This window comes from Microcebus murinus, unplaced genomic scaffold (genome assembly GCF_040939455.1).
Source record: "Microcebus murinus isolate Inina unplaced genomic scaffold, M.murinus_Inina_mat1.0 scaf031_hap2_Mmur4.0, whole genome shotgun sequence".
In the NCBI taxonomy this organism is placed as follows: domain Eukaryota; kingdom Metazoa; phylum Chordata; class Mammalia; order Primates; family Cheirogaleidae; genus Microcebus; species Microcebus murinus.
In genome coordinates this window covers 22,605-46,017 of record NW_027438977.1, presented here as the reverse complement: position 1 = coordinate 46,017, position 23,413 = coordinate 22,605, and the positions used below count along the sequence as shown (strand labels likewise).

The window sequence follows — 23,413 nt, the reverse complement described above, 5'->3', positions numbered from 1 at the left end:
AGTGCAGGTGTCTTCTGCACAGACTGCGGGCCTCGCTCTTCTGAATGCCGCTAGCTCGCCACCCACCCACGGGTGAACCTGGTCAGGGTACTTTCTCTCGGGGGCAGACTCTGATCCTGGCGGGCTACCGGTGTTTCTGTTTGCTCGTTTCTTTCTTCCATTTCGGGAAAGGCTTCCTTACTGGGTGTGGAAATCTCCTATGCCTTTCCTCGCCTATTCTGTCAGCTTTCAAATTCTCTTTCAGTTGCCACCCTCACAGATGGATTAGGAAACTCTTTCCGGTGCACTCATTAGTGAAATGACCTCAATGAAGCTGGAATCCAATATCTAATCGCCGATTTTTAGCGAGTCCACACGCCAGGGTGGTCGGGGTCCAATGCAGCCCCGGCCAGGCCCAGGCCCCTTGGACTGGGCCACAGGAGGACGCAGAGGAGGGTCCCGGCCCCCCCCCCCCCCCCCGTCGCGTTGCCGGCAGTTCTCCAAGGGCTTGGGCGTTTTCCAGAGGTAGGAGATGGAGGGGACTGATTTCTTCAGCGCCCCACAAACCACGCCACCCCACCCATGGGACACATCCCTAGAGAGAGAGAGAGACGCCCCATACACTCGCTCCCCTCCCCCATGCGCTGTGCCCCAGCCCGGGCCCGGGGGAATAGGCGGCAGCCCACCCACAGGGTGGGGGGCCCAGCTGAAAGGGGTTGTCGGGGAGGGCGGCCCCTGCCTGGGGTCAAAGGGCGGGCGATCCGCGCGTGCGCAATCCGCGGCGGCGGGCGGCGGCGGGGGCGGCCACGAGCTGGGGGTGGGGGGCGGGTAGGGGAAGGAGGCCAGGCGAGGAGAGGAAGGGGGCTGGAAGGTCTCCACCTTGGCGAGTCCAGCCGTGGAGGCGCATCTTGTGTGAGTGTGAGTGAGTGAGTGTGAGTGTGTGTGTGTGTGTGTTTGTGTGTGTATAGAGAGACAGCCCCCCACCCCGGCCCACCGCTCCCTGCCCGCCCCGCCCCGCCCCGCCTGTCACCCCCGTCCCTCGGAGCCCGCCGGACCCGGCCGGTGAACTCAACAGGCCCGGCCCGGCGCGGGTCAGCGCCGGTGCGGGGCCTGGGGCGGGAGGAGGCGGCGGGGAAGTGCAGAGAGGCTCGGCTTCTTGAGCGGGGCAGGGGCGCCCTCCGCCGTCTAGGGCCACACCACCCTGAACGCGCCCGACCTCGTCTGGTCTGGGAAGCTAAGCAGGGTCGGGCCTGGTTAGTACTTGGATGGGAGACCGCCTGGGAATACCGGGTGCCGTCGGCTTCTTCTTTTTTTTTTTTTTGTTTTGCCTCCTGTTCTGTCCCCTCTCTGGGAGCGAGGCGGCGGCCCGGGGTGGGGGTCACCCCCACCCTCAGCGCCCGCCGCGGTGCCTGGCGCCCCAGCCCGCACCGTGGGGCCTCCTCTTGTCCCAAGCCGCGACACCGCCGTCACGCGGCAGCATGCGTGGCTTCTGGACTGTCAGGTCTCAGACCAAAGGTCTGCTCTGTGGGAACCGACACGCTGGAGGAAACCTTGAGAGTCTGAGAGGGGAGGGAGTTCCAGAAGAAGGCCAGGATGTCATTTGGAGGGAGTATGTGACCAGAACTCGTCCCGTTGCTTTTGGGGTTCTATGGGCTACACGTAGGAATCTTTGGTGGTGGCACCTGATGTTGGGGGATCCGGAGTCACACCCAGACCTGCTCCACAGGCCTCCTTTTACTTTTCTCTTCGGATTCATTATCTTTAAAAAGTGTCTCTTATCTCTATGATTGCATTTTCTTTTCTCTCTCTTTTCAAGCAGATGATGGGAGTCCAAGTATTAAGGTGACATGTGTTGCCCGTGCCCCCCTCCCCCCTGTGTTCTTATTCATTTACCTCTGATGTCGTTCCAGCGTATTGTGGGGGTACCAATGTTAGGGTCGGGTACGTTGCCCTCTCCCTGCCTCCCCCCTCGGGTCAGAGCCTCAAGTGCGCCCATCCCCCAGTCGGTGCGCACCCACCCCATTCCTAATGGAGGTGTATGCCCATCCCCTCCCCCCACCCGCCCGACACCCACCCGATGAAGGTGATTCCTCTGTGTCCACTTAGGTGTCCATCGGTTCGTACCCATTTGCTGGTGAGCGCGAGCACGTGGTGCTCGTGTGTCCATTCTTGGGCTACCTGGCTTACTGGAACGGGTTCCAGCTCTGGCCAGGAGAACCACGAGAGGTGCCCTCTCACCGCTGCTCCTCCTAGCTGAATAGCACTCCGTGGTGTCCACGCGCCACATTTCATTTACGCACTCGTGGGTCGATGGGCACTCGGGTCGCTTCCAGGTCTTTGCGATTGTGACTTGTGCCCTGACTCTAACCCTAACCCTTACCCAGCCCGTCTCCTCCTCGGCCCCTGCCTGACTGACTCCTTCCCGCCCGGCCTGTCACCTGTCACCGTCCTCTGCCCCTGCCTGACACGCTCCTCCCCGCCCGGGCCGTCACCGTCCTCGGCCCCTGCCTGACGGGGCTCCTCCGTCGCCTGGGCCTTCCAAGGGCTTGGTGTGGACGCTGGTTCCAGGACGCCCTCCCAGGAACCCGGTAGCAGGGCGGCCGCAGCGTCTCGCGCCACCCAACCGTCCGCCGGCCGGCGGCCGTCGCTAAGTGGCCTGCGGGGGACGTGCCCCCACTGTGGGGCGGGCGCCCAGCCTGGTGTCTTCTCTGAGGCCCCGTGGCTGCTTTCCCCCCCCCCCCGCAAGGGGAGAGCCGCGGAGGTGGGGACCGCCTCCTCGTGGGGACGTACACCCAGCTCTCCACGTCGGATTCCGGGGCTCTCTGTCCTGCCAGAAGGCCCAGCTGGCCTGCGGGTCCTTAGAGTGGCAAAAACATCCGAAAACTGAGATTGAGGGTCCGGTGGTTGTCTGCACTTTTGTGCTGGGCACCCCAGGGAGGCCCGGGGGCTGGCTGGACAACGCGGTCTGCTGGGCAGGGGGGGGGGGTTTGGAGGAGCAACTGATGCCCTTTGCACTTTGGGTAGCAAGTGTCTGAGGTGTCTCTGAGCCCTGCGCCATGTCGGGGGTGGGGGGTGGGAGGTCGGGGGGGTGGAGGAGCAGGAGGAGGAGGAGGAGGAGGTGGGAAGGGCCGTGGCCTGCAGTCGTCTTCCCGGGGTGGCTTCTTCCACAGGCTGCTTGGCCTGGGCTCCCTGCACCTGGGCCTTTGGAGGACTGGCCCTGTGCTTGCCAACGCTTCCCCTGCAGGGACCCAGAGCTGGGAGGTTGCATCTCTCAGCCCTGGGTCGGGCAGAGCCCCAGCGGGCCATGCCCACAACCTCTCTCAGCACGGGTCCCCCAGAAGGCTCCTTTGGGACCAGGATTCTCTTGCGGGTGACTCTTTAAGGTCTGGCCCCTGGATGGAGGGGCACCAGGAGTAGAGGAGCAGGAAGGGGAAGGGGGTGGCCATGCGAGGGGACACTTTCAGGCCAAGTCCCAGCTTCAGCCTGATCCTCCTGGGAACCCCGGGGTGTACGTCACACCTCCTGGTTGTCCCGCTCTGAGACAAGGAGCCGGGCTTCGCATTCCCCCAGCAGCCAGTCGTGGGCTGAGGACACCTGGGGCGTTGGGAACTCCCTGGCTTCTCCTTGGCTTAACATCTGGAGCTGCTTGTGAATCGTGCCGCCACACACACCCGAGTGCAGGTGTCTTCTGCACAGACTGCGGGCCTCGCTCTTCTGAATGCCGCTAGCTCGCCACCCACCCACGGGTGAACCTGGTCAGGGTACTTTCTCTCGGGGGCAGACTCTGATCCTGGCGGGCTACCGGTGTTTCTGTTTGCTCGTTTCTTTCTTCCATTTCGGGAAAGGCTTCCTTACTGGGTGTGGAAATCTCCTATGCCTTTCCTCGCCTATTCTGTCAGCTTTCAAATTCTCTTTCAGTTGCCACCCTCACAGATGGATTAGGAAACTCTTTCCGGTGCACTCATTAGTGAAATGACCTCAATGAAGCTGGAATCCAATATCTAATCGCCGATTTTTAGCGAGTCCACACGCCAGGGTGGTCGGGGTCCAATGCAGCCCCGGCCAGGCCCAGGCCCCTTGGACTGGGCCACAGGAGGACGCAGAGGAGGGTCCCGGCCCCCCCCCCCCCCCCCCCGTCGCGTTGCCGGCAGTTCTCCAAGGGCTTGGGCGTTTTCCAGAGGTAGGAGATGGAGGGGACTGATTTCTTCAGCGCCCCACAAACCACGCCACCCCACCCATGGGACACATCCCTAGAGAGAGAGAGAGAGGCCCCATACACTCGCTCCCCTCCCCCATGCGCTGTGCCCCAGCCCGGGCCCGGGGGAATAGGCGGCAGCCCACCCACAGGGTGGGGGGCCCAGCTGAAAGGGGTTGTCGGGGAGGGCGGCCCCTGCCTGGGGTCAAAGGGCGGGCGATCCGCGCGTGCGCAATCGGCGGCGGCGGGCGTTTGCGGGGGCGGCCACGAGCTGGGGGTGGGGGGCGGGTAGGGGAAGGAGGCCAGGCGAGGAGAGGAAGGGGGCTGGAAGGTCTCCACCTTGGCGAGTCCAGCCGTGGAGGCGCATCTTGTGTGAGTGTGAGTGAGTGAGTGTGAGTGTGTGTGTGTGTGTGTTTGTGTGTGTATAGAGAGACAGCCCCCCACCCCGGCCCACCGCTCCCTGCCCGCCCCGCCCCGCCCCGCCTGTCACCCCCGTCCCTCGGAGCCCGCCGGACCCGGCCGGTGAACTCAACAGGCCCGGCCCGGCGCGGGTCAGCGCCGGTGCGGGGCCTGGGGCGGGAGGAGGCGGCGGGGAAGTGCAGAGAGGCTCGGCTTCTTGAGCGGGGCAGGGGCGCCCTCCGCCGTCTAGGGCCACACCACCCTGAACGCGCCCGACCTCGTCTGGTCTGGGAAGCTAAGCAGGGTCGGGCCTGGTTAGTACTTGGATGGGAGACCGCCTGGGAATACCGGGTGCCGTCGGCTTCTTCTTTTTTTTTTTTTTGTTTTGCCTCCTGTTCTGTCCCCTCTCTGGGAGCGAGGCGGCGGCCCGGGGTGGGGGTCACCCCCACCCTCAGCGCCCGCCGCGGTGCCTGGCGCCCCAGCCCGCACCGTGGGGCCTCCTCTTGTCCCAAGCCGCGACACCGCCGTCACGCGGCAGCATGCGTGGCTTCTGGACTGTCAGGTCTCAGACCAAAGGTCTGCTCTGTGGGAACCGACACGCTGGAGGAAACCTTGAGAGTCTGAGAGGGGAGGGAGTTCCAGAAGAAGGCCAGGATGTCATTTGGAGGGAGTATGTGACCAGAACTCGTCCCGTTGCTTTTGGGGTTCTATGGGCTACACGTAGGAATCTTTGGTGGTGGCACCTGATGTTGGGGGATCCGGAGTCACACCCAGACCTGCTCCACAGGCCTCCTTTTACTTTTCTCTTCGGATTCATTATCTTTAAAAAGTGTCTCTTATCTCTATGATTGCATTTTCTTTTCTCTCTCTTTTCAAGCAGATGATGGGAGTCCAAGTATTAAGGTGACATGTGTTGCCCGTGCCCCCCTCCCCCCTGTGTTCTTATTCATTTACCTCTGATGTCGTTCCAGCGTATTGTGGGGGTACCAATGTTAGGGTCGGGTACGTTGCCCTCTCCCTGCCTCCCCCCTCGGGTCAGAGCCTCAAGTGCGCCCATCCCCCAGTCGGTGCGCACCCACCCCATTCCTAATGGAGGTGTATGCCCATCCCCTCCCCCCACCCGCCCGACACCCACCCGATGAAGGTGATTCCTCTGTGTCCACTTAGGTGTCCATCGGTTCGTACCCATTTGCTGGTGAGCGCGAGCACGTGGTGCTCGTGTGTCCATTCTTGGGCTACCTGGCTTACTGGAACGGGTTCCAGCTCTGGCCAGGAGAACCACGAGAGGTGCCCTCTCACCGCTGCTCCTCCTAGCTGAATAGCACTCCGTGGTGTCCACGCGCCACATTTCATTTACGCACTCGTGGGTCGATGGGCACTCGGGTCGCTTCCAGGTCTTTGCGATTGTGACTTGTGCCCTGACTCTAACCCTAACCCTTACCCAGCCCGTCTCCTCCTCGGCCCCTGCCTGACTGACTCCTTCCCGCCCGGCCTGTCACCGTCCTCTGCCCCTGCCTGACACGCTCCTCCCCGCCCGGGCCGTCACCGTCCTCGGCCCCTGCCTGACGGGGCTCCTCCGTCGCCTGGGCCTTCCAAGGGCTTGGTGTGGACGCTGGTTCCAGGACGCCCTCCCAGGAACCCGGTAGCAGGGCGGCCGCAGCGTCTCGCGCCACCCAACCGTCCGCCGGCCGGCGGCCGTCGCTAAGTGGCCTGCGGGGGACGTGCCCCCACTGTGGGGCGGGCGCCCAGCCTGGTGTCTTCTCTGAGGCCCCGTGGCTGCTTTCCCCCCCCCCCCCGCAAGGGGAGAGCCGCGGAGGTGGGGACCGCCTCCTCGTGGGGACGTACACCCAGCTCTCCACGTCGGATTCCGGGGCTCTCTGTCCTGCCAGAAGGCCCAGCTGGCCTGCGGGTCCTTAGAGTGGCAAAAACATCCGAAAACTGAGATTGAGGGTCCGGTGGTTGTCTGCACTTTTGTGCTGGGCACCCCAGGGAGGCCCGGGGGCTGGCTGGACAACGCGGTCTGCTGGGCAGGGGGGGGGGGTTTGGAGGAGCAACTGATGCCCTTTGCACTTTGGGTAGCAAGTGTCTGAGGTGTCTCTGAGCCCTGCGCCATGTCGGGGGTGGGGGGTGGGAGGTCGGGGGGGGGGTGGAGGAGCAGGAGGAGGAGGAGGAGGAGGTGGGAAGGGCCGTGGCCTGCAGTCGTCTTCCCGGGGTGGCTTCTTCCACAGGCTGCTTGGCCTGGGCTCCCTGCACCTGGGCCTTTGGAGGACTGGCCCTGTGCTTGCCAACGCTTCCCCTGCAGGGACCCAGAGCTGGGAGGTTGCATCTCTCAGCCCTGGGTCGGGCAGAGCCCCAGCGGGCCATGCCCACAACCTCTCTCAGCACGGGTCCCCCAGAAGGCTCCTTTGGGACCAGGATTCTCTTGCGGGTGACTCTTTAAGGTCTGGCCCCTGGATGGAGGGGCACCAGGAGTAGAGGAGCAGGAAGGGGAAGGGGGTGGCCATGCGAGGGGACACTTTCAGGCCAAGTCCCAGCTTCAGCCTGATCCTCCTGGGAACCCCGGGGTGTACGTCACACCTCCTGGTTGTCCCGCTCTGAGACAAGGAGCCGGGCTTCGCATTCCCCCAGCAGCCAGTCGTGGGCTGAGGACACCTGGGGCGTTGGGAACTCCCTGGCTTCTCCTTGGCTTAACATCTGGAGCTGCTTGTGAATCGTGCCGCCACACACACCCGAGTGCAGGTGTCTTCTGCACAGACTGCGGGCCTCGCTCTTCTGAATGCCGCTAGCTCGCCACCCACCCACGGGTGAACCTGGTCAGGGTACTTTCTCTCGGGGGCAGACTCTGATCCTGGCGGGCTACCGGTGTTTCTGTTTGCTCGTTTCTTTCTTCCATTTCGGGAAAGGCTTCCTTACTGGGTGTGGAAATCTCCTATGCCTTTCCTCGCCTATTCTGTCAGCTTTCAAATTCTCTTTCAGTTGCCACCCTCACAGATGGATTAGGAAACTCTTTCCGGTGCACTCATTAGTGAAATGACCTCAATGAAGCTGGAATCCAATATCTAATCGCCGATTTTTAGCGAGTCCACACGCCAGGGTGGTCGGGGTCCAATGCAGCCCCGGCCAGGCCCAGGCCCCTTGGACTGGGCCACAGGAGGACGCAGAGGAGGGTCCCGGCCCCCCCCCCCCCCCCCGTCGCGTTGCCGGCAGTTCTCCAAGGGCTTGGGCGTTTTCCAGAGGTAGGAGATGGAGGGGACTGATTTCTTCAGCGCCCCACAAACCACGCCACCCCACCCATGGGACACATCCCTAGAGAGAGAGAGAGACGCCCCATACACTCGCTCCCCTCCCCCATGCGCTGTGCCCCAGCCCGGGCCCGGGGGAATAGGCGGCAGCCCACCCACAGGGTGGGGGGCCCAGCTGAAAGGGGTTGTCGGGGAGGGCGGCCCCTGCCTGGGGTCAAAGGGCGGGCGATCCGCGCGTGCGCAATCCGCGGCGGCGGGCGGCGGCGGGGGCGGCCACGAGCTGGGGGTGGGGGGCGGGTAGGGGAAGGAGGCCAGGCGAGGAGAGGAAGGGGGCTGGAAGGTCTCCACCTTGGCGAGTCCAGCCGTGGAGGCGCATCTTGTGTGAGTGTGAGTGAGTGAGTGTGAGTGTGTGTGTGTGTGTGTTTGTGTGTGTATAGAGAGACAGCCCCCCACCCCGGCCCACCGCTCCCTGCCCGCCCCGCCCCGCCCCGCCTGTCACCCCCGTCCCTCGGAGCCCGCCGGACCCGGCCGGTGAACTCAACAGGCCCGGCCCGGCGCGGGTCAGCGCCGGTGCGGGGCCTGGGGCGGGAGGAGGCGGCGGGGAAGTGCAGAGAGGCTCGGCTTCTTGAGCGGGGCAGGGGCGCCCTCCGCCGTCTAGGGCCACACCACCCTGAACGCGCCCGACCTCGTCTGGTCTGGGAAGCTAAGCAGGGTCGGGCCTGGTTAGTACTTGGATGGGAGACCGCCTGGGAATACCGGGTGCCGTCGGCTTCTTCTTTTTTTTTTTTTTGTTTTGCCTCCTGTTCTGTCCCCTCTCTGGGAGCGAGGCGGCGGCCCGGGGTGGGGGTCACCCCCACCCTCAGCGCCCGCCGCGGTGCCTGGCGCCCCAGCCCGCACCGTGGGGCCTCCTCTTGTCCCAAGCCGCGACACCGCCGTCACGCGGCAGCATGCGTGGCTTCTGGACTGTCAGGTCTCAGACCAAAGGTCTGCTCTGTGGGAACCGACACGCTGGAGGAAACCTTGAGAGTCTGAGAGGGGAGGGAGTTCCAGAAGAAGGCCAGGATGTCATTTGGAGGGAGTATGTGACCAGAACTCGTCCCGTTGCTTTTGGGGTTCTATGGGCTACACGTAGGAATCTTTGGTGGTGGCACCTGATGTTGGGGGATCCGGAGTCACACCCAGACCTGCTCCACAGGCCTCCTTTTACTTTTCTCTTCGGATTCATTATCTTTAAAAAGTGTCTCTTATCTCTATGATTGCATTTTCTTTTCTCTCTCTTTTCAAGCAGATGATGGGAGTCCAAGTATTAAGGTGACATGTGTTGCCCGTGCCCCCCTCCCCCCTGTGTTCTTATTCATTTACCTCTGATGTCGTTCCAGCGTATTGTGGGGGTACCAATGTTAGGGTCGGGTACGTTGCCCTCTCCCTGCCTCCCCCCTCGGGTCAGAGCCTCAAGTGCGCCCATCCCCCAGTCGGTGCGCACCCACCCCATTCCTAATGGAGGTGTATGCCCATCCCCTCCCCCCACCCGCCCGACACCCACCCGATGAAGGTGATTCCTCTGTGTCCACTTAGGTGTCCATCGGTTCGTACCCATTTGCTGGTGAGCGCGAGCACGTGGTGCTCGTGTGTCCATTCTTGGGCTACCTGGCTTACTGGAACGGGTTCCAGCTCTGGCCAGGAGAACCACGAGAGGTGCCCTCTCACCGCTGCTCCTCCTAGCTGAATAGCACTCCGTGGTGTCCACGCGCCACATTTCATTTACGCACTCGTGGGTCGATGGGCACTCGGGTCGCTTCCAGGTCTTTGCGATTGTGACTTGTGCCCTGACTCTAACCCTAACCCTTACCCAGCCCGTCTCCTCCTCGGCCCCTGCCTGACTGACTCCTTCCCGCCCGGCCTGTCACCTGTCACCGTCCTCTGCCCCTGCCTGACACGCTCCTCCCCGCCCGGGCCGTCACCGTCCTCGGCCCCTGCCTGACGGGGCTCCTCCGTCGCCTGGGCCTTCCAAGGGCTTGGTGTGGACGCTGGTTCCAGGACGCCCTCCCAGGAACCCGGTAGCAGGGCGGCCGCAGCGTCTCGCGCCACCCAACCGTCCGCCGGCCGGCGGCCGTCGCTAAGTGGCCTGCGGGGGACGTGCCCCCACTGTGGGGCGGGCGCCCAGCCTGGTGTCTTCTCTGAGGCCCCGTGGCTGCTTTCCCCCCCCCCCCGCAAGGGGAGAGCCGCGGAGGTGGGGACCGCCTCCTCGTGGGGACGTACACCCAGCTCTCCACGTCGGATTCCGGGGCTCTCTGTCCTGCCAGAAGGCCCAGCTGGCCTGCGGGTCCTTAGAGTGGCAAAAACATCCGAAAACTGAGATTGAGGGTCCGGTGGTTGTCTGCACTTTTGTGCTGGGCACCCCAGGGAGGCCCGGGGGCTGGCTGGACAACGCGGTCTGCTGGGCAGGGGGGGGGGGTTTGGAGGAGCAACTGATGCCCTTTGCACTTTGGGTAGCAAGTGTCTGAGGTGTCTCTGAGCCCTGCGCCATGTCGGGGGTGGGGGGTGGGAGGTCGGGGGGGGGGTGGAGGAGCAGGAGGAGGAGGAGGAGGAGGTGGGAAGGGCCGTGGCCTGCAGTCGTCTTCCCGGGGTGGCTTCTTCCACAGGCTGCTTGGCCTGGGCTCCCTGCACCTGGGCCTTTGGAGGACTGGCCCTGTGCTTGCCAACGCTTCCCCTGCAGGGACCCAGAGCTGGGAGGTTGCATCTCTCAGCCCTGGGTCGGGCAGAGCCCCAGCGGGCCATGCCCACAACCTCTCTCAGCACGGGTCCCCCAGAAGGCTCCTTTGGGACCAGGATTCTCTTGCGGGTGACTCTTTAAGGTCTGGCCCCTGGATGGAGGGGCACCAGGAGTAGAGGAGCAGGAAGGGGAAGGGGGTGGCCATGCGAGGGGACACTTTCAGGCCAAGTCCCAGCTTCAGCCTGATCCTCCTGGGAACCCCGGGGTGTACGTCACACCTCCTGGTTGTCCCGCTCTGAGACAAGGAGCCGGGCTTCGCATTCCCCCAGCAGCCAGTCGTGGGCTGAGGACACCTGGGGCGTTGGGAACTCCCTGGCTTCTCCTTGGCTTAACATCTGGAGCTGCTTGTGAATCGTGCCGCCACACACACCCGAGTGCAGGTGTCTTCTGCACAGACTGCGGGCCTCGCTCTTCTGAATGCCGCTAGCTCGCCACCCACCCACGGGTGAACCTGGTCAGGGTACTTTCTCTCGGGGGCAGACTCTGATCCTGGCGGGCTACCGGTGTTTCTGTTTGCTCGTTTCTTTCTTCCATTTCGGGAAAGGCTTCCTTACTGGGTGTGGAAATCTCCTATGCCTTTCCTCGCCTATTCTGTCAGCTTTCAAATTCTCTTTCAGTTGCCACCCTCACAGATGGATTAGGAAACTCTTTCCGGTGCACTCATTAGTGAAATGACCTCAATGAAGCTGGAATCCAATATCTAATCGCCGATTTTTAGCGAGTCCACACGCCAGGGTGGTCGGGGTCCAATGCAGCCCCGGCCAGGCCCAGGCCCCTTGGACTGGGCCACAGGAGGACGCAGAGGAGGGTCCCGGCCCCCCCCCCCCCCCCCCGTCGCGTTGCCGGCAGTTCTCCAAGGGCTTGGGCGTTTTCCAGAGGTAGGAGATGGAGGGGACTGATTTCTTCAGCGCCCCACAAACCACGCCACCCCACCCATGGGACACATCCCTAGAGAGAGAGAGAGACGCCCCATACACTCGCTCCCCTCCCCCATGCGCTGTGCCCCAGCCCGGGCCCGGGGGAATAGGCGGCAGCCCACCCACAGGGTGGGGGGCCCAGCTGAAAGGGGTTGTCGGGGAGGGAGGGCGGGCGATCCGCGCGTGCGCAATCCGCGGCGGCGGGCGGCGGCGGGGGCGGCCACGAGCTGGGGGTGGGGGGCGGGTAGGGGAAGGAGGCCAGGCGAGGAGAGGAAGGGGGCTGGAAGGTCTCCACCTTGGCGAGTCCAGCCGTGGAGGCGCATCTTGTGTGAGTGTGAGTGAGTGAGTGTGAGTGTGTGTGTGTGTGTGTTTGTGTGTGTATAGAGAGACAGCCCCCCACCCCGGCCCACCGCTCCCTGCCCGCCCCGCCCCGCCCCGCCTGTCACCCCCGTCCCTCGGAGCCCGCCGGACCCGGCCGGTGAACTCAACAGGCCCGGCCCGGCGCGGGTCAGCGCCGGTGCGGGGCCTGGGGCGGGAGGAGGCGGCGGGGAAGTGCAGAGAGGCTCGGCTTCTTGAGCGGGGCAGGGGCGCCCTCCGCCGTCTAGGGCCACACCACCCTGAACGCGCCCGACCTCGTCTGGTCTGGGAAGCTAAGCAGGGTCGGGCCTGGTTAGTACTTGGATGGGAGACCGCCTGGGAATACCGGGTGCCGTCGGCTTCTTCTTTTTTTTTTTTTTGTTTTGCCTCCTGTTCTGTCCCCTCTCTGGGAGCGAGGCGGCGGCCCGGGGTGGGGGTCACCCCCACCCTCAGCGCCCGCCGCGGTGCCTGGCGCCCCAGCCCGCACCGTGGGGCCTCCTCTTGTCCCAAGCCGCGACACCGCCGTCACGCGGCAGCATGCGTGGCTTCTGGACTGTCAGGTCTCAGACCAAAGGTCTGCTCTGTGGGAACCGACACGCTGGAGGAAACCTTGAGAGTCTGAGAGGGGAGGGAGTTCCAGAAGAAGGCCAGGATGTCATTTGGAGGGAGTATGTGACCAGAACTCGTCCCGTTGCTTTTGGGGTTCTATGGGCTACACGTAGGAATCTTTGGTGGTGGCACCTGATGTTGGGGGATCCGGAGTCACACCCAGACCTGCTCCACAGGCCTCCTTTTACTTTTCTCTTCGGATTCATTATCTTTAAAAAGTGTCTCTTATCTCTATGATTGCATTTTCTTTTCTCTCTCTTTTCAAGCAGATGATGGGAGTCCAAGTATTAAGGTGACATGTGTTGCCCGTGCCCCCCTCCCCCCTGTGTTCTTATTCATTTACCTCTGATGTCGTTCCAGCGTATTGTGGGGGTACCAATGTTAGGGTCGGGTACGTTGCCCTCTCCCTGCCTCCCCCCTCGGGTCAGAGCCTCAAGTGCGCCCATCCCCCAGTCGGTGCGCACCCACCCCATTCCTAATGGAGGTGTATGCCCATCCCCTCCCCCCACCCGCCCGACACCCACCCGATGAAGGTGATTCCTCTGTGTCCACTTAGGTGTCCATCGGTTCGTACCCATTTGCTGGTGAGCGCGAGCACGTGGTGCTCGTGTGTCCATTCTTGGGCTACCTGGCTTACTGGAACGGGTTCCAGCTCTGGCCAGGAGAACCACGAGAGGTGCCCTCTCACCGCTGCTCCTCCTAGCTGAATAGCACTCCGTGGTGTCCACGCGCCACATTTCATTTACGCACTCGTGGGTCGATGGGCACTCGGGTCGCTTCCAGGTCTTTGCGATTGTGACTTGTGCCCTGACTCTAACCCTAACCCTTACCCAGCCCGTCTCCTCCTCGGCCCCTGCCTGACTGACTCCTTCCCGCCCGGCCTGTCACCGTCCTCTGCCCCTGCCTGACACGCTCCTCCCCGCCCGGGCCGTCACCGTCCTCGGCCCCTGCCTGACGGGGCTCCTCCGTCGCCTGGGCCTTCCAAGGGCTTGGTGTGGACGCTGGTTCCAGGACGCCCTCCCAGGAACCCGGTAGCAGGGCGGCCGCAGCGTCTCGCGCCACCCAACCGTCCGCCGGCCGGCGGCCGTCGCTAAGTGGCCTGCGGGGGACGTGCCCCCACTGTGGGGCGGGCGCCCAGCCTGGTGTCTTCTCTGAGGCCCCGTGGCTGCTTTCCCCCCCCCCCCGCAAGGGGAGAGCCGCGGAGGTGGGGACCGCCTCCTCGTGGGGACGTACACCCAGCTCTCCACGTCGGATTCCGGGGCTCTCTGTCCTGCCAGAAGGCCCAGCTGGCCTGCGGGTCCTTAGAGTGGCAAAAACATCCGAAAACTGAGATTGAGGGTCCGGTGGTTGTCTGCACTTTTGTGCTGGGCACCCCAGGGAGGCCCGGGGGCTGGCTGGACAACGCGGTCTGCTGGGCAGGGGGGGGGGGTTTGGAGGAGCAACTGATGCCCTTTGCACTTTGGGTAGCAAGTGTCTGAGGTGTCTCTGAGCCCTGCGCCATGTCGGGGGTGGGGGGTGGGAGGTCGGGGGGGTGGAGGAGCAGGAGGAGGAGGAGGAGGAGGTGGGAAGGGCCGTGGCCTGCAGTCGTCTTCCCGGGGTGGCTTCTTCCACAGGCTGCTTGGCCTGGGCTCCCTGCACCTGGGCCTTTGGAGGACTGGCCCTGTGCTTGCCAACGCTTCCCCTGCAGGGACCCAGAGCTGGGAGGTTGCATCTCTCAGCCCTGGGTCGGGCAGAGCCCCAGCGGGCCATGCCCACAACCTCTCTCAGCACGGGTCCCCCAGAAGGCTCCTTTGGGACCAGGATTCTCTTGCGGGTGACTCTTTAAGGTCTGGCCCCTGGATGGAGGGGCACCAGGAGTAGAGGAGCAGGAAGGGGAAGGGGGTGGCCATGCGAGGGGACACTTTCAGGCCAAGTCCCAGCTTCAGCCTGATCCTCCTGGGAACCCCGGGGTGTACGTCACACCTCCTGGTTGTCCCGCTCTGAGACAAGGAGCCGGGCTTCGCATTCCCCCAGCAGCCAGTCGTGGGCTGAGGACACCTGGGGCGTTGGGAACTCCCTGGCTTCTCCTTGGCTTAACATCTGGAGCTGCTTGTGAATCGTGCCGCCACACACACCCGAGTGCAGGTGTCTTCTGCACAGACTGCGGGCCTCGCTCTTCTGAATGCCGCTAGCTCGCCACCCACCCACGGGTGAACCTGGTCAGGGTACTTTCTCTCGGGGGCAGACTCTGATCCTGGCGGGCTACCGGTGTTTCTGTTTGCTCGTTTCTTTCTTCCATTTCGGGAAAGGCTTCCTTACTGGGTGTGGAAATCTCCTATGCCTTTCCTCGCCTATTCTGTCAGCTTTCAAATTCTCTTTCAGTTGCCACCCTCACAGATGGATTAGGAAACTCTTTCCGGTGCACTCATTAGTGAAATGACCTCAATGAAGCTGGAATCCAATATCTAATCGCCGATTTTTAGCGAGTCCACACGCCAGGGTGGTCGGGGTCCAATGCAGCCCCGGCCAGGCCCAGGCCCCTTGGACTGGGCCACAGGAGGACGCAGAGGAGGGTCCCGGCCCCCCCCCCCCCCCCCCGGTCGCGTTGCCGGCAGTTCTCCAAGGGCTTGGGCGTTTTCCAGAGGTAGGAGATGGAGGGGACTGATTTCTTCAGCGCCCCACAAACCACGCCACCCCACCCATGGGACACATCCCTAGAGAGAGAGAGAGACGCCCCATACACTCGCTCCCCTCCCCCATGCGCTGTGCCCCAGCCCGGGCCCGGGGGAATAGGCGGCAGCCCACCCACAGGGTGGGGGGCCCAGCTGAAAGGGGTTGTCGGGGAGGGCGGCCCCTGCCTGGGGTCAAAGGGCGGGCGATCCGCGCGTGCGCAATCGGCGGCGGCGGGCGTTTGCGGGGGCGGCCACGAGCTGGGGGTGGGGGGCGGGTAGGGGAAGGAGGCCAGGCGAGGAGAGGAAGGGGGCTGGAAGGTCTCCACCTTGGCGAGTCCAGCCGTGGAGGCGCATCTTGTGTGAGTGTGAGTGAGTGAGTGTGAGTGTGTGTGTGTGTGTGTTTGTGTGTGTATAGAGAGACAGCCCCCCACCCCGGCCCACCGCTCCCTGCCCGCCCCGCCCCGCCCCGCCTGTCACCCCCGTCCCTCGGAGCCCGCCGGACCCGGCCGGTGAACTCAACAGGCCCGGCCCGGCGCGGGTCAGCGCCGGTGCGGGGCCTGGGGCGGGAGGAGGCGGCGGGGAAGTGCAGAGAGGCTCGGCTTCTTGAGCGGGGCAGGGGCGCCCTCCGCCGTCTAGGGCCACACCACCCTGAACGCGCCCGACCTCGTCTGGTCTGGGAAGCTAAGCAGGGTCGGGCCTGGTTAGTACTTGGATGGGAGACCGCCTGGGAATACCGGGTGCCGTCGGCTTCTTCTTTTTTTTTTTTTTGTTTTGCCTCCTGTTCTGTCCCCTCTCTGGGAGCGAGGCGGCGGCCCGGGGTGGGGGTCACCCCCACCCTCAGCGCCCGCCGCGGTGCCTGGCGCCCCAGCCCGCACCGTGGGGCCTCCTCTTGTCCCAAGCCGCGACACCGCCGTCACGCGGCAGCATGCGTGGCTTCTGGACTGTCAGGTCTCAGACCAAAGGTCTGCTCTGTGGGAACCGACACGCTGGAGGAAACCTTGAGAGTCTGAGAGGGGAGGGAGTTCCAGAAGAAGGCCAGGATGTCATTTGGAGGGAGTATGTGACCAGAACTCGTCCCGTTGCTTTTGGGGTTCTATGGGCTACACGTAGGAATCTTTGGTGGTGGCACCTGATGTTGGGGGATCCGGAGTCACACCCAGACCTGCTCCACAGGCCTCCTTTTACTTTTCTCTTCGGATTCATTATCTTTAAAAAGTGTCTCTTATCTCTATGATTGCATTTTCTTTTCTCTCTCTTTTCAAGCAGATGATGGGAGTCCAAGTATTAAGGTGACATGTGTTGCCCGTGCCCCCCTCCCCCCTGTGTTCTTATTCATTTACCTCTGATGTCGTTCCAGCGTATTGTGGGGGTACCAATGTTAGGGTCGGGTACGTTGCCCTCTCCCTGCCTCCCCCCTCGGGTCAGAGCCTCAAGTGCGCCCATCCCCCAGTCGGTGCGCACCCACCCCATTCCTAATGGAGGTGTATGCCCATCCCCTCCCCCCACCCGCCCGACACCCACCCGATGAAGGTGATTCCTCTGTGTCCACTTAGGTGTCCATCGGTTCGTACCCATTTGCTGGTGAGCGCGAGCACGTGGTGCTCGTGTGTCCATTCTTGGGCTACCTGGCTTACTGGAACGGGTTCCAGCTCTGGCCAGGAGAACCACGAGAGGTGCCCTCTCACCGCTGCTCCTCCTAGCTGAATAGCACTCCGTGGTGTCCACGCGCCACATTTCATTTACGCACTCGTGGGTCGATGGGCACTCGGGTCGCTTCCAGGTCTTTGCGATTGTGACTTGTGCCCTGACTCTAACCCTAACCCTTACCCAGCCCGTCTCCTCCTCGGCCCCTGCCTGACTGACTCCTTCCCGCCCGGCCTGTCACCTGTCACCGTCCTCTGCCCCTGCCTGACACGCTCCTCCCCGCCCGGGCCGTCACCGTCCTCGGCCCCTGCCTGACGGGGCTCCTCCGTCGCCTGGGCCTTCCAAGGGCTTGGTGTGGACGCTGGTTCCAGGACGCCCTCCCAGGAACCCGGTAGCAGGGCGGCCGCAGCGTCTCGCGCCACCCAACCGTCCGCCGGCCGGCGGCCGTCGCTAAGTGGCCTGCGGGGGACGTGCCCCCACTGTGGGGCGGGCGCCCAGCCTGGTGTCTTCTCTGAGGCCCCGTGGCTGCTTTCCCCCCCCCCCGCAAGGGGAGAGCCGCGGAGGTGGGGACCGCCTCCTCGTGGGGACGTACACCCAGCTCTCCACGTCGGATTCCGGGGCTCTCTGTCCTGCCAGAAGGCCCAGCTGGCCTGCGGGTCCTTAGAGTGGCAAAAACATCCGAAAACTGAGATTGAGGGTCCGGTGGTTGTCTGCACTTTTGTGCTGGGCACCCCAGGGAGGCCCGGGGGCTGGCTGGACAACGCGGTCTGCTGGGCAGGGGGGGGGGGTTTGGAGGAGCAACTGATGCCCTTTGCACTTTGGGTAGCAAGTGTCTGAGGTGTCTCTGAGCCCTGCGCCATGTCGGGGGTGGGGGGTGGGAGGTCGGGGGGGGGGGGGGTGGAGGAGCAGGAGGAGGAGGAGGAGGAGGTGGGAAGGGCCGTGGCCTGCAGTCGTCTTCCCGGGGTGGCTTCTTCCACAGGCTGCTTGGCCTGGGCTCCCTGCACCTGGGCCTTTGGAGGACTGGCCCTGTGCTTGCCAACGCTTCCCCTGCAGGGACCCAGAGCTGGGAGGTTGCATCTCTCAGCCCTGGGTCGGGCAGAGCCCCAGCGGGCCATGCCCACAACCTCTCTCAGCACGGGTCCCCCAGAAGGCTCCTTTGGGACCAGGATTCTCTTGCGGGTGACTCTTTAAGGTCTGGCCCCTGGATGGAGGGGCACCAGGAGTAGAGGAGCAGGAAGGGGAAGGGGGTGGCCATGCGAGGGGACACTTTCAGGCCAAGTCCCAGCTTCAGCCTGATCCTCCTGGGAACCCCGGGGTGTACGTCACACCTCCTGGTTGTCCCGCTCTGAGACAAGGAGCCGGGCTTCGCATTCCCCCAGCAGCCAGTCGTGGGCTGAGGACACCTGGGGCGTTGGGAACTCCCTGGCTTCTCCTTGGCTTAACATCTGGAGCTGCTTGTGAATCGTGCCGCCACACACACCCGAGTGCAGGTGTCTTCTGCACAGACTGCGGGCCTCGCTCTTCTGAATGCCGCTAGCTCGCCACCCACCCACGGGTGAACCTGGTCAGGGTACTTTCTCTCGGGGGCAGACTCTGATCCTGGCGGGCTACCGGTGTTTCTGTTTGCTCGTTTCTTTCTTCCATTTCGGGAAAGGCTTCCTTACTGGGTGTGGAAATCTCCTATGCCTTTCCTCGCCTATTCTGTCAGCTTTCAAATTCTCTTTCAGTTGCCACCCTCACAGATGGATTAGGAAACTCTTTCCGGTGCACTCATTAGTGAAATGACCTCAATGAAGCTGGAATCCAATATCTAATCGCCGATTTTTAGCGAGTCCACACGCCAGGGTGGTCGGGGTCCAATGCAGCCCCGGCCAGGCCCAGGCCCCTTGGACTGGGCCACAGGAGGACGCAGAGGAGGGTCCCGGCCCCCCCCCCCCCCCCCCGGTCGCGTTGCCGGCAGTTCTCCAAGGGCTTGGGCGTTTTCCAGAGGTAGGAGATGGAGGGGACTGATTTCTTCAGCGCCCCACAAACCACGCCACCCCACCCATGGGACACATCCCTAGAGAGAGAGAGAGAGGCCCCATACACTCGCTCCCCTCCCCCATGCGCTGTGCCCCAGCCCGGGCCCGGGGGAATAGGCGGCAGCCCACCCACAGGGTGGGGGGCCCAGCTGAAAGGGGTTGTCGGGGAGGGCGGCCCCTGCCTGGGGTCAAAGGGCGGGCGATCCGCGCGTGCGCAATCGGCGGCGGCGGGCGTTTGCGGGGCGGCCACGAGCTGGGGGTGGGGGGCGGGTAGGGGAAGGAGGCCAGGCGAGGAGAGGAAGGGGGCTGGAAGGTCTCCACCTTGGCGAGTCCAGCCGTGGAGGCGCATCTTGTGTGAGTGTGAGTGAGTGAGTGTGAGTGTGTGTGTGTGTGTGTTTGTGTGTGTATAGAGAGACAGCCCCCCACCCCGGCCCACCGCTCCCTGCCCGCCCCGCCCCGCCCCGCCTGTCACCCCCGTCCCTCGGAGCCCGCCGGACCCGGCCGGTGAACTCAACAGGCCCGGCCCGGCGCGGGTCAGCGCCGGTGCGGGGCCTGGGGCGGGAGGAGGCGGCGGGGAAGTGCAGAGAGGCTCGGCTTCTTGAGCGGGGCAGGGGCGCCCTCCGCCGTCTAGGGCCACACCACCCTGAACGCGCCCGACCTCGTCTGGTCTGGGAAGCTAAGCAGGGTCGGGCCTGGTTAGTACTTGGATGGGAGACCGCCTGGGAATACCGGGTGCCGTCGGCTTCTTCTTTTTTTTTTTTTTTGTTTTGCCTCCTGTTCTGTCCCCTCTCTGGGAGCGAGGCGGCGGCCCGGGGTGGGGGTCACCCCCACCCTCAGCGCCCGCCGCGGTGCCTGGCGCCCCAGCCCGCACCGTGGGGCCTCCTCTTGTCCCAAGCCGCGACACCGCCGTCACGCGGCAGCATGCGTGGCTTCTGGACTGTCAGGTCTCAGACCAAAGGTCTGCTCTGTGGGAACCGACACGCTGGAGGAAACCTTGAGAGTCTGAGAGGGGAGGGAGTTCCAGAAGAAGGCCAGGATGTCATTTGGAGGGAGTATGTGACCAGAACTCGTCCCGTTGCTTTTGGGGTTCTATGGGCTACACGTAGGAATCTTTGGTGGTGGCACCTGATGTTGGGGGATCCGGAGTCACACCCAGACCTGCTCCACAGGCCTCCTTTTACTTTTCTCTTCGGATTCATTATCTTTAAAAAGTGTCTCTTATCTCTATGATTGCATTTTCTTTTCTCTCTCTTTTCAAGCAGATGATGGGAGTCCAAGTATTAAGGTGACATGTGTTGCCCGTGCCCCCCTCCCCCCTGTGTTCTTATTCATTTACCTCTGATGTCGTTCCAGCGTATTGTGGGGGTACCAATGTTAGGGTCGGGTACGTTGCCCTCTCCCTGCCTCCCCCCTCGGGTCAGAGCCTCAAGTGCGCCCATCCCCCAGTCGGTGCGCACCCACCCCATTCCTAATGGAGGTGTATGCCCATCCCCTCCCCCCACCCGCCCGACACCCACCCGATGAAGGTGATTCCTCTGTGTCCACTTAGGTGTCCATCGGTTCGTACCCATTTGCTGGTGAGCGCGAGCACGTGGTGCTCGTGTGTCCATTCTTGGGCTACCTGGCTTACTGGAACGGGTTCCAGCTCTGGCCAGGAGAACCACGAGAGGTGCCCTCTCACCGCTGCTCCTCCTAGCTGAATAGCACTCCGTGGTGTCCACGCGCCACATTTCATTTACGCACTCGTGGGTCGATGGGCACTCGGGTCGCTTCCAGGTCTTTGCGATTGTGACTTGTGCCCTGACTCTAACCCTAACCCTTACCCAGCCCGTCTCCTCCTCGGCCCCTGCCTGACTGACTCCTTCCCGCCCGGCCTGTCACCGTCCTCTGCCCCTGCCTGACACGCTCCTCCCCGCCCGGGCCGTCACCGTCCTCGGCCCCTGCCTGACGGGGCTCCTCCGTCGCCTGGGCCTTCCAAGGGCTTGGTGTGGACGCTGGTTCCAGGACGCCCTCCCAGGAACCCGGTAGCAGGGCGGCCGCAGCGTCTCGCGCCACCCAACCGTCCGCCGGCCGGCGGCCGTCGCTAAGTGGCCTGCGGGGGACGTGCCCCCACTGTGGGGCGGGCGCCCAGCCTGGTGTCTTCTCTGAGGCCCCGTGGCTGCTTTCCCCCCCCCCCCGCAAGGGGAGAGCCGCGGAGGTGGGGACCGCCTCCTCGTGGGGACGTACACCCAGCTCTCCACGTCGGATTCCGGGGCTCTCTGTCCTGCCAGAAGGCCCAGCTGGCCTGCGGGTCCTTAGAGTGGCAAAAACATCCGAAAACTGAGATTGAGGGTCCGGTGGTTGTCTGCACTTTTGTGCTGGGCACCCCAGGGAGGCCCGGGGGCTGGCTGGACAACGCGGTCTGCTGGGCAGGGGGGGGGGGTTTGGAGGAGCAACTGATGCCCTTTGCACTTTGGGTAGCAAGTGTCTGAGGTGTCTCTGAGCCCTGCGCCATGTCGGGGGTGGGGGGTGGGAGGTCGGGGGGGTGGAGGAGCAGGAGGAGGAGGAGGAGGAGGTGGGAAGGGCCGTGGCCTGCAGTCGTCTTCCCGGGGTGGCTTCTTCCACAGGCTGCTTGGCCTGGGCTCCCTGCACCTGGGCCTTTGGAGGACTGGCCCTGTGCTTGCCAACGCTTCCCCTGCAGGGACCCAGAGCTGGGAGGTTGCATCTCTCAGCCCTGGGTCGGGCAGAGCCCCAGCGGGCCATGCCCACAACCTCTCTCAGCACGGGTCCCCCAGAAGGCTCCTTTGGGACCAGGATTCTCTTGCGGGTGACTCTTTAAGGTCTGGCCCCTGGATGGAGGGGCACCAGGAGTAGAGGAGCAGGAAGGGGAAGGGGGTGGCCATGCGAGGGGACACTTTCAGGCCAAGTCCCAGCTTCAGCCTGATCCTCCTGGGAACCCCGGGGTGTACGTCACACCTCCTGGTTGTCCCGCTCTGAGACAAGGAGCCGGGCTTCGCATTCCCCCAGCAGCCAGTCGTGGGCTGAGGACACCTGGGGCGTTGGGAACTCCCTGGCTTCTCCTTGGCTTAACATCTGGAGCTGCTTGTGAATCGTGCCGCCACACACACCCGAGTGCAGGTGTCTTCTGCACAGACTGCGGGCCTCGCTCTTCTGAATGCCGCTAGCTCGCCACCCACCCACGGGTGAACCTGGTCAGGGTACTTTCTCTCGGGGGCAGACTCTGATCCTGGCGGGCTACCGGTGTTTCTGTTTGCTCGTTTCTTTCTTCCATTTCGGGAAAGGCTTCCTTACTGGGTGTGGAAATCTCCTATGCCTTTCCTCGCCTATTCTGTCAGCTTTCAAATTCTCTTTCAGTTGCCACCCTCACAGATGGATTAGGAAACTCTTTCCGGTGCACTCATTAGTGAAATGACCTCAATGAAGCTGGAATCCAATATCTAATCGCCGATTTTTAGCGAGTCCACACGCCAGGGTGGTCGGGGTCCAATGCAGCCCCGGCCAGGCCCAGGCCCCTTGGACTGGGCCACAGGAGGACGCAGAGGAGGGTCCCGGCCCCCCCCCCCCCCCCCGTCGCGTTGCCGGCAGTTCTCCAAGGGCTTGGGCGTTTTCCAGAGGTAGGAGATGGAGGGGACTGATTTCTTCAGCGCCCCACAAACCACGCCACCCCACCCATGGGACACATCCCTAGAGAGAGAGAGAGACGCCCCATACACTCGCTCCCCTCCCCCATGCGCTGTGCCCCAGCCCGGGCCCGGGGGAATAGGCGGCAGCCCACCCACAGGGTGGGGGGCCCAGCTGAAAGGGGTTGTCGGGGAGGGCGGCCCCTGCCTGGGGTCAAAGGGCGGGCGATCCGCGCGTGCGCAATCGGCGGCGGCGGGCGGCGGCGGGGGCGGCCACGAGCTGGGGGTGGGGGGCGGGTAGGGGAAGGAGGCCAGGCGAGGAGAGGAAGGGGGCTGGAAGGTCTCCACCTTGGCGAGTCCAGCCGTGGAGGCGCATCTTGTGTGAGTGTGAGTGAGTGAGTGTGAGTGTGTGTGTGTGTGTGTTTGTGTGTGTATAGAGAGACAGCCCCCCACCCCGGCCCACCGCTCCCTGCCCGCCCCGCCCCGCCCCGCCTGTCACCCCCGTCCCTCGGAGCCCGCCGGACCCGGCCGGTGAACTCAACAGGCCCGGCCCGGCGCGGGTCAGCGCCGGTGCGGGGCCTGGGGCGGGAGGAGGCGGCGGGGAACTGCAGAGAGGCTCGGCTTCTTGAGCGGGGCAGGGGCGCCCTCCGCCGTCTAGGGCCACACCACCCTGAACGCGCCCGACCTCGTCTGGTCTGGGAAGCTAAGCAGGGTCGGGCCTGGTTAGTACTTGGATGGGAGACCGCCTGGGAATACCGGGTGCCGTCGGCTTCTTCTTTTTTTTTTTTTTGTTTTGCCTCCTGTTCTGTCCCCTCTCTGGGAGCGAGGCAGCGGCCCGGGGTGGGGGTCACCCCCACCCTCAGCGCCCGCCGCGGTGCCTGGCGCCCCAGCCCGCACCGTGGGGCCTCCTCTTGTCCCAAGCCGCGACACCGCCGTCACGCGGCAGCATGCGTGGCTTCTGGACTGTCAGGTCTCAGACCAAAGGTCTGCTCTGTGGGAACCGACA

General features: G+C 64.0%; 7 non-coding genes across 7 annotated transcripts; all 7 read left to right on the top strand.

Moving 5' to 3' along the window:
* The first annotated feature begins 1,162 nt into the window (after positions 1 to 1,162).
* LOC142868427 (5S ribosomal RNA) lies at positions 1,163 to 1,281 on the top strand. Its single transcript, XR_012917429.1, has one exon. It is a non-coding gene; the product is annotated as a 5S ribosomal RNA (ribosomal RNA).
* Positions 1,282 to 4,817: 3,536 nt separating this feature from the next.
* On the top strand, positions 4,818 to 4,936 carry LOC142868426 (5S ribosomal RNA). Its single transcript, XR_012917428.1, has one exon. It is a non-coding gene; the product is annotated as a 5S ribosomal RNA (ribosomal RNA).
* A 3,531-nt stretch (positions 4,937 to 8,467) lies between these two features.
* Positions 8,468 to 8,586, top strand: LOC142868425 (5S ribosomal RNA). The gene has a single exon (XR_012917427.1). It is a non-coding gene; the product is annotated as a 5S ribosomal RNA (ribosomal RNA).
* A 3,518-nt stretch (positions 8,587 to 12,104) lies between these two features.
* Positions 12,105 to 12,223, top strand: LOC142868424 (5S ribosomal RNA). The gene has a single exon (XR_012917426.1). It is a non-coding gene; the product is annotated as a 5S ribosomal RNA (ribosomal RNA).
* A 3,529-nt stretch (positions 12,224 to 15,752) lies between these two features.
* Positions 15,753 to 15,871, top strand: LOC142868423 (5S ribosomal RNA). Its single transcript, XR_012917425.1, has one exon. It is a non-coding gene; the product is annotated as a 5S ribosomal RNA (ribosomal RNA).
* Positions 15,872 to 19,412: 3,541 nt separating this feature from the next.
* Positions 19,413 to 19,531, top strand: LOC142868422 (5S ribosomal RNA). Its single transcript, XR_012917424.1, has one exon. It is a non-coding gene; the product is annotated as a 5S ribosomal RNA (ribosomal RNA).
* A 3,528-nt stretch (positions 19,532 to 23,059) lies between these two features.
* Positions 23,060 to 23,178, top strand: LOC142868420 (5S ribosomal RNA). The gene has a single exon (XR_012917423.1). It is a non-coding gene; the product is annotated as a 5S ribosomal RNA (ribosomal RNA).
* Positions 23,179 to 23,413: the final 235 nt, after the last annotated feature.